Below are 13795 nucleotides of genomic sequence, written 5' to 3'. Positions count from 1 at the left end.
TTTGATTTTCTAGAAATACTCATTAATATGTTTAAGGAAACACTAAATTCCTTATTGAAACTTTGAAGTTTTCTTACACCTTTCGTCTTCTTCTCTTCTCCTTCTCTCTCTAAATCACTCTCTCTCTCTAAGCTCTTGGAAGATGGAAGAATGAAATGGGTCCCTATTTATAGAAAATGGGGATCGTTGATTTGCGCTAAGTGGCAAATTTTGGTGAGGAGAGAAAGATTGAGTGGAAGATGAATGATTTGACCGACGTGATAATGGTGTAAAAAGTGGAGGAAGAATCCTCTATCTGTTGCGGCTCTCCACCTAAAGCAGCAGCACACCGCCCAAGGCACTGCACAGTGTCTAAGGCGGCGAGGCTCTCCCATGGGCGTTTTCCCGCGGGATTTTGCCCCATTTTATGTTTTTCTCCTGAAAATTATTTTTTAAAAAAATGCAATAAACAAAATAAAATAAAAATAAAAATAAATAAAATGATGAAATCTAAATAATTTAAAATTACAAATTTAAATTACAAAATATGATATAAATTACAAAAAAATTTAAATGAGTTCAGGTATCCTTAAGCCCCGAATAAATAGTGCTTTCCAGGTATAAATTTAGCGTGGTGGTGAGTGGGGTGTTACAAAAATATTCCTGAATAAATAAACTTCCCTGGGTTTAATTTGCAATATCACACTCCAACTGAAATCTCCTAACTGAATTTGTTTGATTGTACAGCTTCTTCAAATACTCCCATATTGTCTCTTAAATTTTATAGGGACGTGAAGTAAGAATCAATTGAGGTTCACATCACCCAATGATCCAACACATCACCCTAGCATCCTTGATCTTTCATTCTTCCAATTTAGTAGCATCTGTTGATGCGGGATTACTGCCATCAAGGTGTCTCCGTAATTCTTTTCAAGTAACATATAATCGAAATAAAAATTTCCACGTTGAATAACTCTTTCCGGTTAATTTAACAAAAAATTCAAATATATCACCCGAAATTTCCACTATATAAAGCAATTAAAAAATAACTCAAATATAGAGAGAAAACAGCCTAATATAACTAAAAGATTACCAAAACACATGAGCTTCCTCTCCACCCAAACTTGATCTGCAACCTCAACCAAAAGAAGCAAAAAAAAATTGCTTTGATGAAAAATCACACAAATGTAGACTCGCAATCTGTAAATGCCTAAAACTCTAATAACACTAAGAATAATAAAAAAAATTGAAAAAACTTTAAGACCAAGGCTCTACTACCATGATAACTTTTGATTTAGAAGAATTTTGATTGAATGACTTGATAATTTTCTGCCTTTCTTTCATTGAATAAATATATGAATATACAAAATTCAAAAGACTAATTTCTAACAATTTACAATGATCAACGCTGATATCTCTCTAGTTATAGTTATATAATCTAATTATGAAAAGATATAAAATATATAGACTTTAAATGCTTTTTAATATAAAATATATGGGGCTACATAAATTAAATACTTTTTTTTATCTATGGCAACAATAGTATCTTAATTCTATACTAAGTCAATGTCTAATTCAGTCTTATTGAAATTGTAGACCCTACCTTGATAAGTAGTGATATAAAATCCTCATTCTATAATTTGAAGAGTGGAATTACTTTAGTTTTGAATCAAATATAAAAATCATTATTTTTTTATTTTTTTTAAATGTCTTTAGAGTGAGGAGAAAAAGGTACAAACGTAGAGGATGAGAAGTCCTTTTAAGCCAATAAGAGTAGGTTAAAAAAAGTCACATAAAATTTAATACAAAGCTGTAACTCAATCTCTTCACAAAATAGCTAAAGAGACATCTCTGAAAAGCCCTTGAGTCTCGACCTACAAAGAAGCAAAGAAGACCACTCTATTACATAGAAGAGATGAAAGGAGTTATCAGTCTTTGAAGATCCCTTACATTGAGCTCCATTCATGATGCCCATAAACCAAAACATCTCCAAAGGACTCTGGATTCCTTCTTCGCCCCCATTCCCCAAGAGGATGAAGCAATAAAAAGATCCAAGGCAGGGAAACCCACATGAGACACAAGTATCGAGAGGCCTAAAACAAAGTCTCGAGTCATCTTATAATGCAAAAAAAGATGGCAACTTGCCTTAACCTTCCTAAAGTATAAAAACACACATCAAAAGAGAGAGTACAACTGGACCTGTAACACTTGTAATGGATCATTAATGCTGAATCTATTAAAAATAAAAGTCTTAATAAAAACCTTTGCCCTAGACAAGACTTTAGCCTTCAAAAATACACTAGTAAAAATATCGTTATGCCAACTAAATGTATGGATAGTACAGGCACAAAGGGACTTATGAGTGTACACGCTTGAAAAATCCAAGGTCTAAATCTAGCTCTCAAGATGTGGAGAGACAGTTAAAGGCTAAAGGAAATGAAATAAAGAAACCATATCATATATTTCTTGATAATTTAATATCTTGAAGGAATAGATCCAAGAAGTATGTCATCAAATTGATAGTAATTCCTACTTTTTGAATCTCATCCATTCCTTTGAAAGCTGAACTTATTTTTAATCACTAAGTGTTAAATAGGAAATCTAAAGGAAAATGTCAAAACAATCTGGGAAATAAAACAGGTGTCTAGCTATTAAGAAAATAAAAATAGGTCCTAGATATCAGATTACAATACTTATACAACCATCTTTTTTAGAGAGAATGCACACATCTTATCCAAACAAAGATTTGATGACACATCAGCAGCCCTAAAGCATAAAAAATTCATCATTGTCCTCTCGATTTCCTTAACCCAAATTGAGCAAGATCTTAAACAAATAAAGACATTAAAAATCTCTACATCTTTTGAGGGATTAAAGTTGGAGGGACCTTTAAGAATCGAACCAAAGAAACCAACTTGTAAATGCCATAAGAAAGAGGTCAGCAAATCTCAAGCAGAATGAGAAGAAGGATCCTCTGGTAATAAGAATCAAGATGGTGATGTAGAAATGTCTTCAAGATTATTTGAACTCGAAATCCATTTCTGTCGGTTGCTTGAGTTGAGGAGTGTAGTGATGCATTATGTGTGTTCATCAATGAAAAATTCAAAGAGAAAAATGAAGAGGAGCTTAAAGCACCATCTTACAGGATAGTCCTCTTGCATGAAAGTCTCCACAGGGAAGAAACATAGTGGAAAATTGATGAACTCTAGAGAGATGGTAATAACTATACATATATATTTTGTTTGTTTCTTTTTTGTTTTTTTTAGTTCAAGACACTTTGAGATTTTATTTATTCTTACAATCTTCTTGACATTTTATTTATTCTTCTTTCATATGCTTTTTCCTAAAGATCACATTCAATTAGTTTTGAATCTAGCAAAAAAAAATTATTTTTGTCGTCAAAATAGGTACTTTTCCATTTTCTACTGCCTTATTAACATTTTATTTTTTATTCCGATTGAATATGGCAGACTACTCAAACTATTTTCAATTGAAAAAAAAACAAGAAAAAAGCAAAAAAAAAATATATATATATATATATTCAGTTCCTCCCTTTTGAGTCATCACCATCTCTCCACAGTTCATCAATTTTTCACTCTGTTTCTTCCTTGTGGTGACTTTCGTGTATGCGGACTATCCCGTAAGATGGTGCATTAGGCTCCTCTTTATTTTTCTCTTTGAATTCTCCATCAATAAACACATGAAATGCATCACTGAACTCTTCAACTTAGGAGATGAATTTCAATTTCAAATAATCTGAAAGACATTTTTGCATCAACATCTTGATTCTTATTACCAGAGGATCCTTCTTCTTGTTTTCCTTGAGATTTACTGAGTGCTCTCTTCTAGTATTTACAAGCAGGTTCCTCATGTTCAATTCTCAGAGTGCCCTCAAACTTTAATCACCCAAAAGTTGCAGAGATTTGTAATATCTCTTTTTGTTTAGGATCGTGCTTGATTTGGATGGTTAATGATGTTCTCTTTGTTTACATTTTCTTTGTGGCTTTAAGTGATTAAAGATAAGTTTAGGTTTCAAAGTAATGGATGAGAGCCAAATTTAGACCTCGAATTTTTTTTATAAATCCCTCTTTATATGATGAGATTCACGTCAAGTCTTCAATTGATGAAGAACCTAGGGTCTTGTTTACGACTTGCAAAGGTAGGCTTGACTCAAGAAGAAACAAGTAAAGATGGCAACAATCAGATTGAAGACTCCATGATTAATATTCAAGGAGATGATAACCAGCTGGGTCTCGAGAATTTACTATAATTACTGGGGGGTTAAAAATGAAGGGTGTAATTAATCATGGATCCTGCAAATCTTAAACAAAAAAAAAAAGATCAGCTAGTTGCAAGGATAAGAAGAGGAAGAAGCGTCCAGTAATAAGAATTAAGATGCTACTAAGGATTTGTCTGTTGATAATCTCGACGAAGAAGAGAAAAATGGAAAAGAAAATATCAAACCATTCCATTCAAACTTGCTTTCTGCTCAAGTTCACGATGTTGATATCTCAAATCTAAACTTGCTTCACATATCGCGTTCTATAAATAACTTTGCTTAATACATAATCAACAAACAGAAAATAATAATAAATGAAGTATGAATAATGGGAGACTATAATATATTAGAAAATGAAAGATGCCCGTTTTGATTTTTACAGCAGTCAAGTTTTTTTTCTTTTTTTTGGGTATAAAGTTTTCAGTAACTTCATGATATATATATGTATATATACTCACAAATAATGGCACAGGTTCATAACACCAATCACTACTTACCTTAGTCATTGGTATATTTCTATCACTATTGTAGCGCCCGGACCGGGAAGAAGAAAGAAAAAAAAAAAAAAAAATGCCACGTCGGCAGCCACGTCAGCAGGCCCGGTCAGCAGTCCCGGCCAACCGAGACCTGCCACGTGGCAAAACCACATCGTTCTAAAAAGGGCCACGTTGGCGATCCGAGTTGGCGCGATCGGACGGCCCAGATTTAAATGCACGGACGGCCCAGATTTAATCAAAACGGACGGCCCAGATTAAAACAAAATGGACGGCTGAGATCAAAAGGCAAGGGGTTATAAATAGAACCCCCACACTAGACCACAAACCCTAGCCGCCTGCCGCTCGCCGGAGAAGACGAACCAGAAGCCGGCCGCTGCCACCCGCCGCCGCACCGGAGGAACTTTCGACCGCCGATCGAGGTAAATTTCGTACCCCGACTCGTTTTTCCACGCTGATTCCTCCTGTGGCCAAATCGGAGCCAAAATCCCGGCCAAACGGCCGGAATACACGGCCGAAGCCCAACGGCGCCGCCGCGCCCTTCTCAGTTTTTGCCTCCGATGAGGCCCTTCCCGGCCTCCGTTTGATGCAATTTTTATATCACCGTGATCACCACTCTTTTCTCTACAGGTTGACTGGAGCCGAATCACTAAAACACGAACCTCGCCGGAGAGCCGCCGCACCCGAGAGCGCCACCGCCGGTAAGCTCCGTTTTTCCGTGATTTTTTGGCCCCCCGAGGGCCCTAGGGTTGTTTTCTCGCAGGGACCGATGCGAGTGTGGCCGAATTCGGCCGAAAATGGCCAAAAACAGCCAACTCGAGGCGAATCGCCGCCGCCAGCGGCGGCGCCTTTGCCGGAGCACGGCGGAGCCGCCGTGCCGGAGTTGCGATTTGGGCCGAAAGGGGCCCTGGGCCTAATTTAGGATTTTTTGGAACACGTGCAGGTACCAGTAGTGCGTTTCAGTTCCCCAAAAAAAATTCAGGGAAAATTAGGGACAGCCTGCAAGCGCACTGTGAAGCTGTGTTCGGACCCCGAAACGAGTAAGGACCCCTCACCCTATTTCCTATCACGGTTTTAAAGTCCAATAAATGATAAAACGGTATTTCATGAATCAATGAATGTGTGAAATTGCTTAAGGTCGCTAATGGAGCCCGAGTCTAGTGTGTTTGTCGGTTAACTGTTATTTGGCCTGTTTTACAGTTTTGAATACAGCATGAGGTTCGATGTTTTCATTTTATAGTTTCGTGTGCATATTTTACTGTTTTATTGATTATGGATTGAATGACCGGGATATTGGTGCTATATGTTGTCTGTTTGGCATAAATTATCGTTTTGCTTGTTTGTATGTGATTGATAATGCTAACTGAGGGAAAAGGAGAATGAAAGATTATGTGAATGGAAATTGTATAATGTGTTCAGCCCGACTAGATATCCTGGGAGATGGTGGACGGACCGGGTCCGTAGGGAACCCTACCGGGATTGTGGTCTCCCATACCGGACGGGGTATGGAGATCTTGTGTGTTTTGGCGCCCATACCGGACGGGGTATGGGGACGGCTCGTTTCACCCTCATACCGGACGGGGCATTGAGGTTTATGGTTTTGGTGCCTATACCGGACGGGCTATGGGGACGGCCCTGGAATCCGATGACGAATGTTAAAGGTTAACGGGTAGCGGGACCCCTATGGACCCCCACGGATACTAGTAGGCTAGTAAATAAGGAAAAGTTATGTTGTATAATGATTGAATTACAAAAGGCGTGATAAGTGTTATGTTTTACAGTTTATATGATTCCATGAGATAATGTTATTGCTTTCGTATATTGTTTTATAAATTTCACCGAGGTAAGTTGATGGTAAAGGTTTTATTATTAATAAAAGGATTTGTCGTAAATCATGCTTCATTGGTCTTTTGTGTTTTCTACCCACCTTTACCTCCGTGACGGTGAGATATCGTGATGTCTTTACTGGGCTAGTGTAGCTCATTCCTTATTTAATCATTTCAGATCAAGAGGACATCGTTCCCGAGCCGGTTCCGCAGGAGGACGACGAAGGGGACGCCTAAGGACTCCATAGTCACATTCGTAGTTTTTACTTTCAAGTTTTCCCTTTAGGTAGTTTAATCTTTTATATTTTGTGAGCACGTTTTTGGTTTTAGTGTAAGGGATGTTAATCAATTTTGTCTTCGCTTCCGCATTTGATATTTATAATATAATTTCCATTATGAATTACCGGGGCTGCTACAACTATTCTCTTGCTTGCTAGAGTTGAGTTGTATAGTGATACATTTCATGAATTCATAGATAAATAAATTTGAAAAGAAAATTAAAGAGAAACAACTTATTGATATGCACCATCTTTCTGAAAGTTTCGACAAAAAAAAAAAGTTAAGTAGGAGAATAATGAACTGTGGATATCTATGAAGGAGAAACAAAACTTGAAATATTAGAAATATGGAGAACAAGTAGACCAAAAGAAAAAGAACCATATCGTGTTCTCTCCTTCTCATCCTCACACTCTGCACTGTACCTTACCCTATTTCTCTGTGGTTTCCATTTTACTTCTTTGTGCAAGCACAACAAAACTATCATTTTACGAGACTACAGGTTGAAATTCGTACATACTATAACTATTGTTTTTACATTAATTTACGATGATTATAATTTGATATTATTTTTTTATTTTATTAATAAAAATATTTTTGAATCACATTTTTTCACATCAAAAGTAAATTATTTTGTAATGTTACATGTATATGACCTTCTAAAAGTTGTGATTGCATAAATAAGATTTGTTATTTATAAGAAATACGAAGAAAATAGGGGGAGAAGTGAATATAATTGTGGCAGTAAATCTGAGTCAAGGTCAGTTAATTTTTTTTAAGTAATAATTTAAATTTTTTAAAAAATAAAAAAGAAACATAAAAATAAAGAATCTAATTTAATGAAAACAGATAATTTAATTGTAAAAATAGCCCATTATTTTTAATATATTTTCTAAATTTGGTTTGTATTTAACTGTTGAAATTAATCATTCTTAAATTAATTACTTAATTATTATTAAAATAAAAAAACTAAATACTTCATTACCATTCATGTAATTAAAAATTGATAATAAAAGTCCTACATTAATTTAAATATTTAATTTAAAATTAAACTCTATCAAAAAAAATTAAAACTAATTTATCTAATTAACTTGTCTTCTAAAAAAATATGAATATGTTATCACCAACACTTACCAGTTATATAATTAAATTAATAATCTTTATTATATACACTAACATTATAAATTGCAACCCACAATTTCTTATAGAAGAAAGAACGTACCAATGATTAAACTAAATAGTGATTAGTATTATAAATTTGTATTATTGTTTGTGCGTATATATATAATATTAATGAAGTTAGTTAAAAATTTCTACCCAAAAAAATTAATTGTTGTCCTCAAAACAACTATTTTCATTTTCTTTTCTCTGTATCGCTATACCAGGCTAGATGTATAGTTTCCTCTTTCTTTTTGCATTTATGTTAATTTGCCAAACTATAAGTCCTTCTTCAGATGAAGCGGTTAAAGTGTGAATCTCTGCTGCTCCAAAAACTATTTAAACTGAAAAGAACAAGAGAAAAGAAAGAAGAAAAAAAGAAAATTCAATTCTCCCCTTTCATGTCTTCTTCCCTCTTCGTATCTCTCCACAATTCATCAATCTCCCACTTCATTTCTTTTCTATCGAAACTTTTATGTACATTGACTTTACTGAAAGATAGTACATTAGACTTCTCATCCTTTATCTCTTTAATTTTTTTTTTCAAATTTATCCATCAATTAATTTATAAAATATATAACTAAACTCCTAAACTCTAGCAAGCGACAGAGATGGATTCTTATATTTTCCTTTCCATTTATCTCTTCTTCCTTTGGATTATCACTTGACATTTCCTCATCACCATCTTCTTTTTTATTACTTGAGGACCATTCTTCTTTTTCTCCCTGCAATTTGCTGATCTCTCTCCTTTGATGTTTAAGATTTACAGGTTCCTCATTTTCTATGATCATTATACTCTCCATTTTTAATCCCTCGGTAATTGTAATAACTCCAACTTTTACCTTATTTGGGGCTCTGTTAATCTGACTCTTGCCATCTTTTATGCAGGTTCTGAGATCCAACTCTTTGGCATCCTCTTCCAGCCATTCTTGAAAATTTAAATAACTATTTCTTCTATTATTCCCTCTTCAACATCTAAATTTCCAAGAATTGCACTAGTAATAATACAAAGAAAAGGGAAAAAAAAGTAAATACAATAATATCAGTAAACTGAATCAAGGTCTTCTTTTATTAATTCATTAATGTAAATCAGCAATATTGCACTAGGAGAAGTGAAAAGAAATACTGTAAAAATTAATTAAAGACTTTTTCCACAATTTTATATTCTATCATCTTTTCTTTTCTTCCCTCTGAAGATATGACATTTTATGCTTCTTATTATGTACTGCATAGTATTTTAATTATGACTATAAAACTATATACAACTATTAATAATATAATATCTACATATACATAACACTACAATAGTAAATAAAAACACTATTTTCAAATATTAAATATTAAATAGGATATTATTTTTTAAAAAATAAAATACCATAAATAACATTTAAGTACTTAATACACAAATATATTAAATTAATTAAATCCAAAGCCTTTCATTATATTAATATTTATGATATTACATGAACATCTAGTATAAAAAAAATTTATTGTTATAAGTGAAAGTAAAAGATCTTTTTTTAAAATTTTATGGATTATATCTTGTTGCTAGAATCATATAGAGTAGACAAGAATTTTTTCGCTTTAGATTCATATTTTCTAAATGTTTATTATAATCGCATAAATATGATTATTTTCGTACTATATGTGAATATTCTGTTATATATTGTATACACAAAATTTGTGTATAATTATAAATTTTGAACGAAAATAATTTTAAAATTTTAAATGCAAATTTTAATAAAAGTTTGAATCGATTTTTCAAAAGTTATACATTGAAATTTCTTTCTAACTTGAAAATTATCAAAAACAAATTTTAATTTTGATTGATGTCAAAGCACTTTGAATCTTACTCGTTTGGTTGCAAAAATAGTTTTGAAACTCAAAAACCATAACTAAAAATTGTGCCAAAAGACTCTAAATTAAAAATGTAAGGCTTTGGCCAGATCTAAGATAAGAAACATAATTCTAAAAGAATCTAAGTTCGCACTGGAGTAAAGATGAATGCAACGCACTATTAGAATTCTCAAAGTTTATAGTCAAAGTTCCAGACCAAAAAGGTAAACAGAAACTGCCACAACTTTTTGAAACTAGTATACGTAATTGATTAAGAAGACAAGAAACAATCCAAAATATCATATTTGAGTGCATAATAAATTAGTCTCTTCTGCCATCAAAGTTTAAAAATGCCTCCAAATATCTTAGGAAACTAGAAGTTGAGGAAGGGAAGACCTTCATTATCTAGTAGATTGTAGCAGACAGTAGAGAACTCTAGTAAGCTCTCAAGATAAGATCCATATATATATGTAACCCTTGGAAGCTTGAGAACTTGGTGATCATCCACAAAATCTAGGTTACCAAGGATGTTTTAATGGCTAGAATTCTAATAAATTGCGAGCGATCATGAATTTCATTCCATAGACTACTTTCTTCATGACAATAAAGAATCATGTGCTCTTGTTACAAAACAAGTTAGATGGCATTAGTCCACTCATAGTCAATCCCTTCAACCAAGTGTTCACTCGTTATCTTCATCCCTCTTTTGACTTTTGATCCTGTCCATATGAGAATTTAATAGTTTGTGCACACTATCCTTTAGTTGCAGGATACAAAGATTTTAAATTGCTCGGCATGGAAGAAGTTGAAAGTTAGTCTAACCATACACTTGCAATAAGAGATGAGAAAAATGAAGAGAAACTTCTAAAAGTGAATTTGTCGATGATTAGCCATTTTGACATGGTTTTCAAGTGCTTAGCTCAAGAGAAATCAAGAATATCAGTGTATTGATTACGAACGTATCTTGATACATGCACCTAGATAATCTCAGTGTATTAAGGATAATTTACAAAAATACTTTTTTTAACTCAAACACAATTACAAAAATATTTTTTTTATTAAAAGACTAACCTTCATATTAACTTTTCATTAACTTTATTATATAAATTTTGATGCACACAGTTAACAAGTCAAATAATTCAATAGTCATAGTTAACATATTAATAAGTAAGATATTATTTTTCTAATTAAAAACAAAAAAAAAATGGAAAAGAGCTTTTGTAATTGTATTTAACTCAAGAGGGCCAAAGACCAAGGCAATGCGCATGATGGCTTTTTCTATGTTTCTATTAAAAGGTGAGATGGACCAATATCTCACAGAAAAACTTGTGCTAGACCTAGGAACATTAATTGCAAGGTGGAAGTTGATGGCGCAAAGACTTAAGGTTTTAACCAATACAAACCTCATCGAGACTTTCTGCAGTCATAACTGATACATGGCTTGATCCATTAGGTCCCATATTCTAGTGCCTTGCCATTTCAACATGGTCAATATCTCCATCTTTTGTGTTGAACAAAGTATGAGGTGCTTGTAGTAAGTAGATCACATTTTGAGACGACATCAAGCCACAGATGATCAGGAGACCTCTCCCTAAATTCTTTAGATATCTCAAACTACAAGATTCAACATCACATATAAGAGATTTGATTGGGAAAAGTGATCAAAGCAATAAAATAATATTTCTCTATCATTATAGAGTTCACCTTTAAATTCAGTATATTGCTGAAAAAATATAACCAAATAAACCTAAATGGCTTATCAAACTTCTTTTAGAGGGAAAAAATATAATGTTAAAGAGCACTAAAGAGGTGCGATCCATTTACAAAAGCTACAAAACAAAGAAATTAGAAGTTAGACAAGAGCCTCAGCTAAAAAATCAACTAGCTCCCCTAAGACTTTATCAAGGATGGAATGATATAGGAATAAAATATAATTAAGGTGTGAAACTAGTGCTCTCTTATGCTAGCAACATTAGATACGATGCCCTCAAATAGTCTCCTACTCATTTCTCCCCAAATCATCCAAAATTTCGCATGGGGAGTAAGGGCTAAAAGCTTCTTCTCAACCAAATTAAACCCAATTACTTGTTAGTGATTATCAAAGGTTAATTTGCAGCCCTACAATTGTCAAGCTTGAATTATAACATGATGGCACAAATTCAAACATAAAATTAATTTTCTGCCTATAACTCGATATTGTATGCACATTTTTTATATTAAAATTTGGTATTGTATGCACATAGACCATGATGTTGTACCCAATGCCCATAATCTTATACCCAAAACAGCACTTTGGGATCATGGAATCCTTTTCTATTAGATAGAAAGGGTTATTGCACAAATTGAACTTCTAAATAATTACCCCATATATCCTAACGTTCGCATACAAGCATGCATATACTATATATAGGCACAGGCTAGGAGAGAGGAAAAGAAGGGGAAGTTCTGCTACTTGACTGTAAAATTTACACTTTATTCTACATGTGGATTCAGTAATCAAAGGGACAAAACCTGTAAATGTGCACTTTTCCTTTATCATCACATCTCTTTAGGAGGCCTGGAGTATCTATCACCTATACGCAAATCGTAGGAGTAAAAAATAATGAAAAAAAAAACAATAAATGCCTTAAATAAAATAACTAACCTAAAAGTGTTGATAGTTCAATGCGATGTGACCAATCAAAATTCCTCTGGTTGTAAAGGGATAATTGCAGACCTTAGAGGGAAAATTGACAACAAAAGAGCTTAACATAAAGGAAATCATTATCTTCCACCATAATCAATATCCAAAATTTCACATGCTTAAGTCAAAAACATTCATCATTTAAATTTAAGCCCTAAAAAGCATGGAGTGGTTATTTGGAACTAATATTAAATTAACTAGAACATAGTATATATGTATGCGTATATATATGTGTGTGACTAAAGGCAGAAAAGGTTTCTTGAATATTTAAAAAATTTTAAGTTGAATTCCCAACTATTTATTTGAATATCCCAATACCTTAAATTAGAAAATAAACCTTTACTTTACTTGTTTGTTAAACTATAGCATTAAAATTTCTCAAGTAATTGTGGGAGCCATATAGCCCCCAAAGATACAAGATAGGAAAGAGATTAGTACAAACCTCAAGCTTCCATGTTGAAAGTACACGAGCCAAGGATGACTTCCCCACATTAAGAGCCCCAAAAAGAAAAAAGAATTTGTGTTTCAAGGTTAACAATTGGCATGGCCTGCAAAGTCTGTAAAGTATTACTAAGAACCTACAATGGCTTTCTATACTTATGTTGGCATTAATAATTAAAATAGAGTTCACAAAACACATATCACCAAGTTGGAAATATATACAAAAATTGAAAGCAATAAAAGAGTTCTCTATTTTGATTTCCTTAGGAATAAAGCAGTGAAATGAGTTTGAGTTGTTGATAAAAGCAAAATTATTAGCTAACTAGAAACAAACATTTCATTAAAACTTTTGCAATGACATGAAAAAAGTTAAAGCACCAACTTAGGCCATGAATTTCCTTTAATCATCATTTGATAGGCTAGCCAAAACTTTCTAAAGGTATGACATCCCCAATTCTAAGATATAGCATAAGGAAGCCGGATAGAGAAAGAGATTACAAGTGTATCAAGATAAATTATATGCAACAGAATAAATATATTACAATCCCTTATAAAATAAGTTTGAGTTCTAAATCTTACAATACTGAGACATAATAAAATATAAAATAAAATCTCTCCAAAAATGGACTCATTAGAGTGAGGTAACGGTCCATGGATCCATGGGATCATTGAAGGGTTCAATGGGTAATTCAACAAGCGATCCCTCACAATCGTCCTCATATGGAGGGGCATGGAAAGGGGTGAATTCCATAAACTCACTAAGGAAAACTATTTTTAAACAATATTACTAAGAATTTAAAGGTTTTTTAAATTAAAAATGTAC

The 13795-nt window shown here is 33.2% G+C and overlaps 1 pseudogene; it reads right to left on the bottom strand.

Annotated features, from left to right (window-relative positions):
* The window catches only part of LOC148267353 (uncharacterized), a 40900-nt pseudogene that overhangs the window by 24675 nt on the left and 2430 nt on the right, over nucleotides 1-13795 (bottom strand).

The sequence above is a fragment of the Carica papaya genome, chromosome 3 (assembly GCF_054855325.1).
Source record: "Carica papaya isolate Zhongbai chromosome 3, ASM5485532v1, whole genome shotgun sequence".
Lineage (NCBI taxonomy): Eukaryota > Viridiplantae > Streptophyta > Magnoliopsida > Brassicales > Caricaceae > Carica > Carica papaya.
Note: the sequence above shows the minus strand (reverse complement) of the source record. Positions and strands in the feature narration are given on the sequence as shown.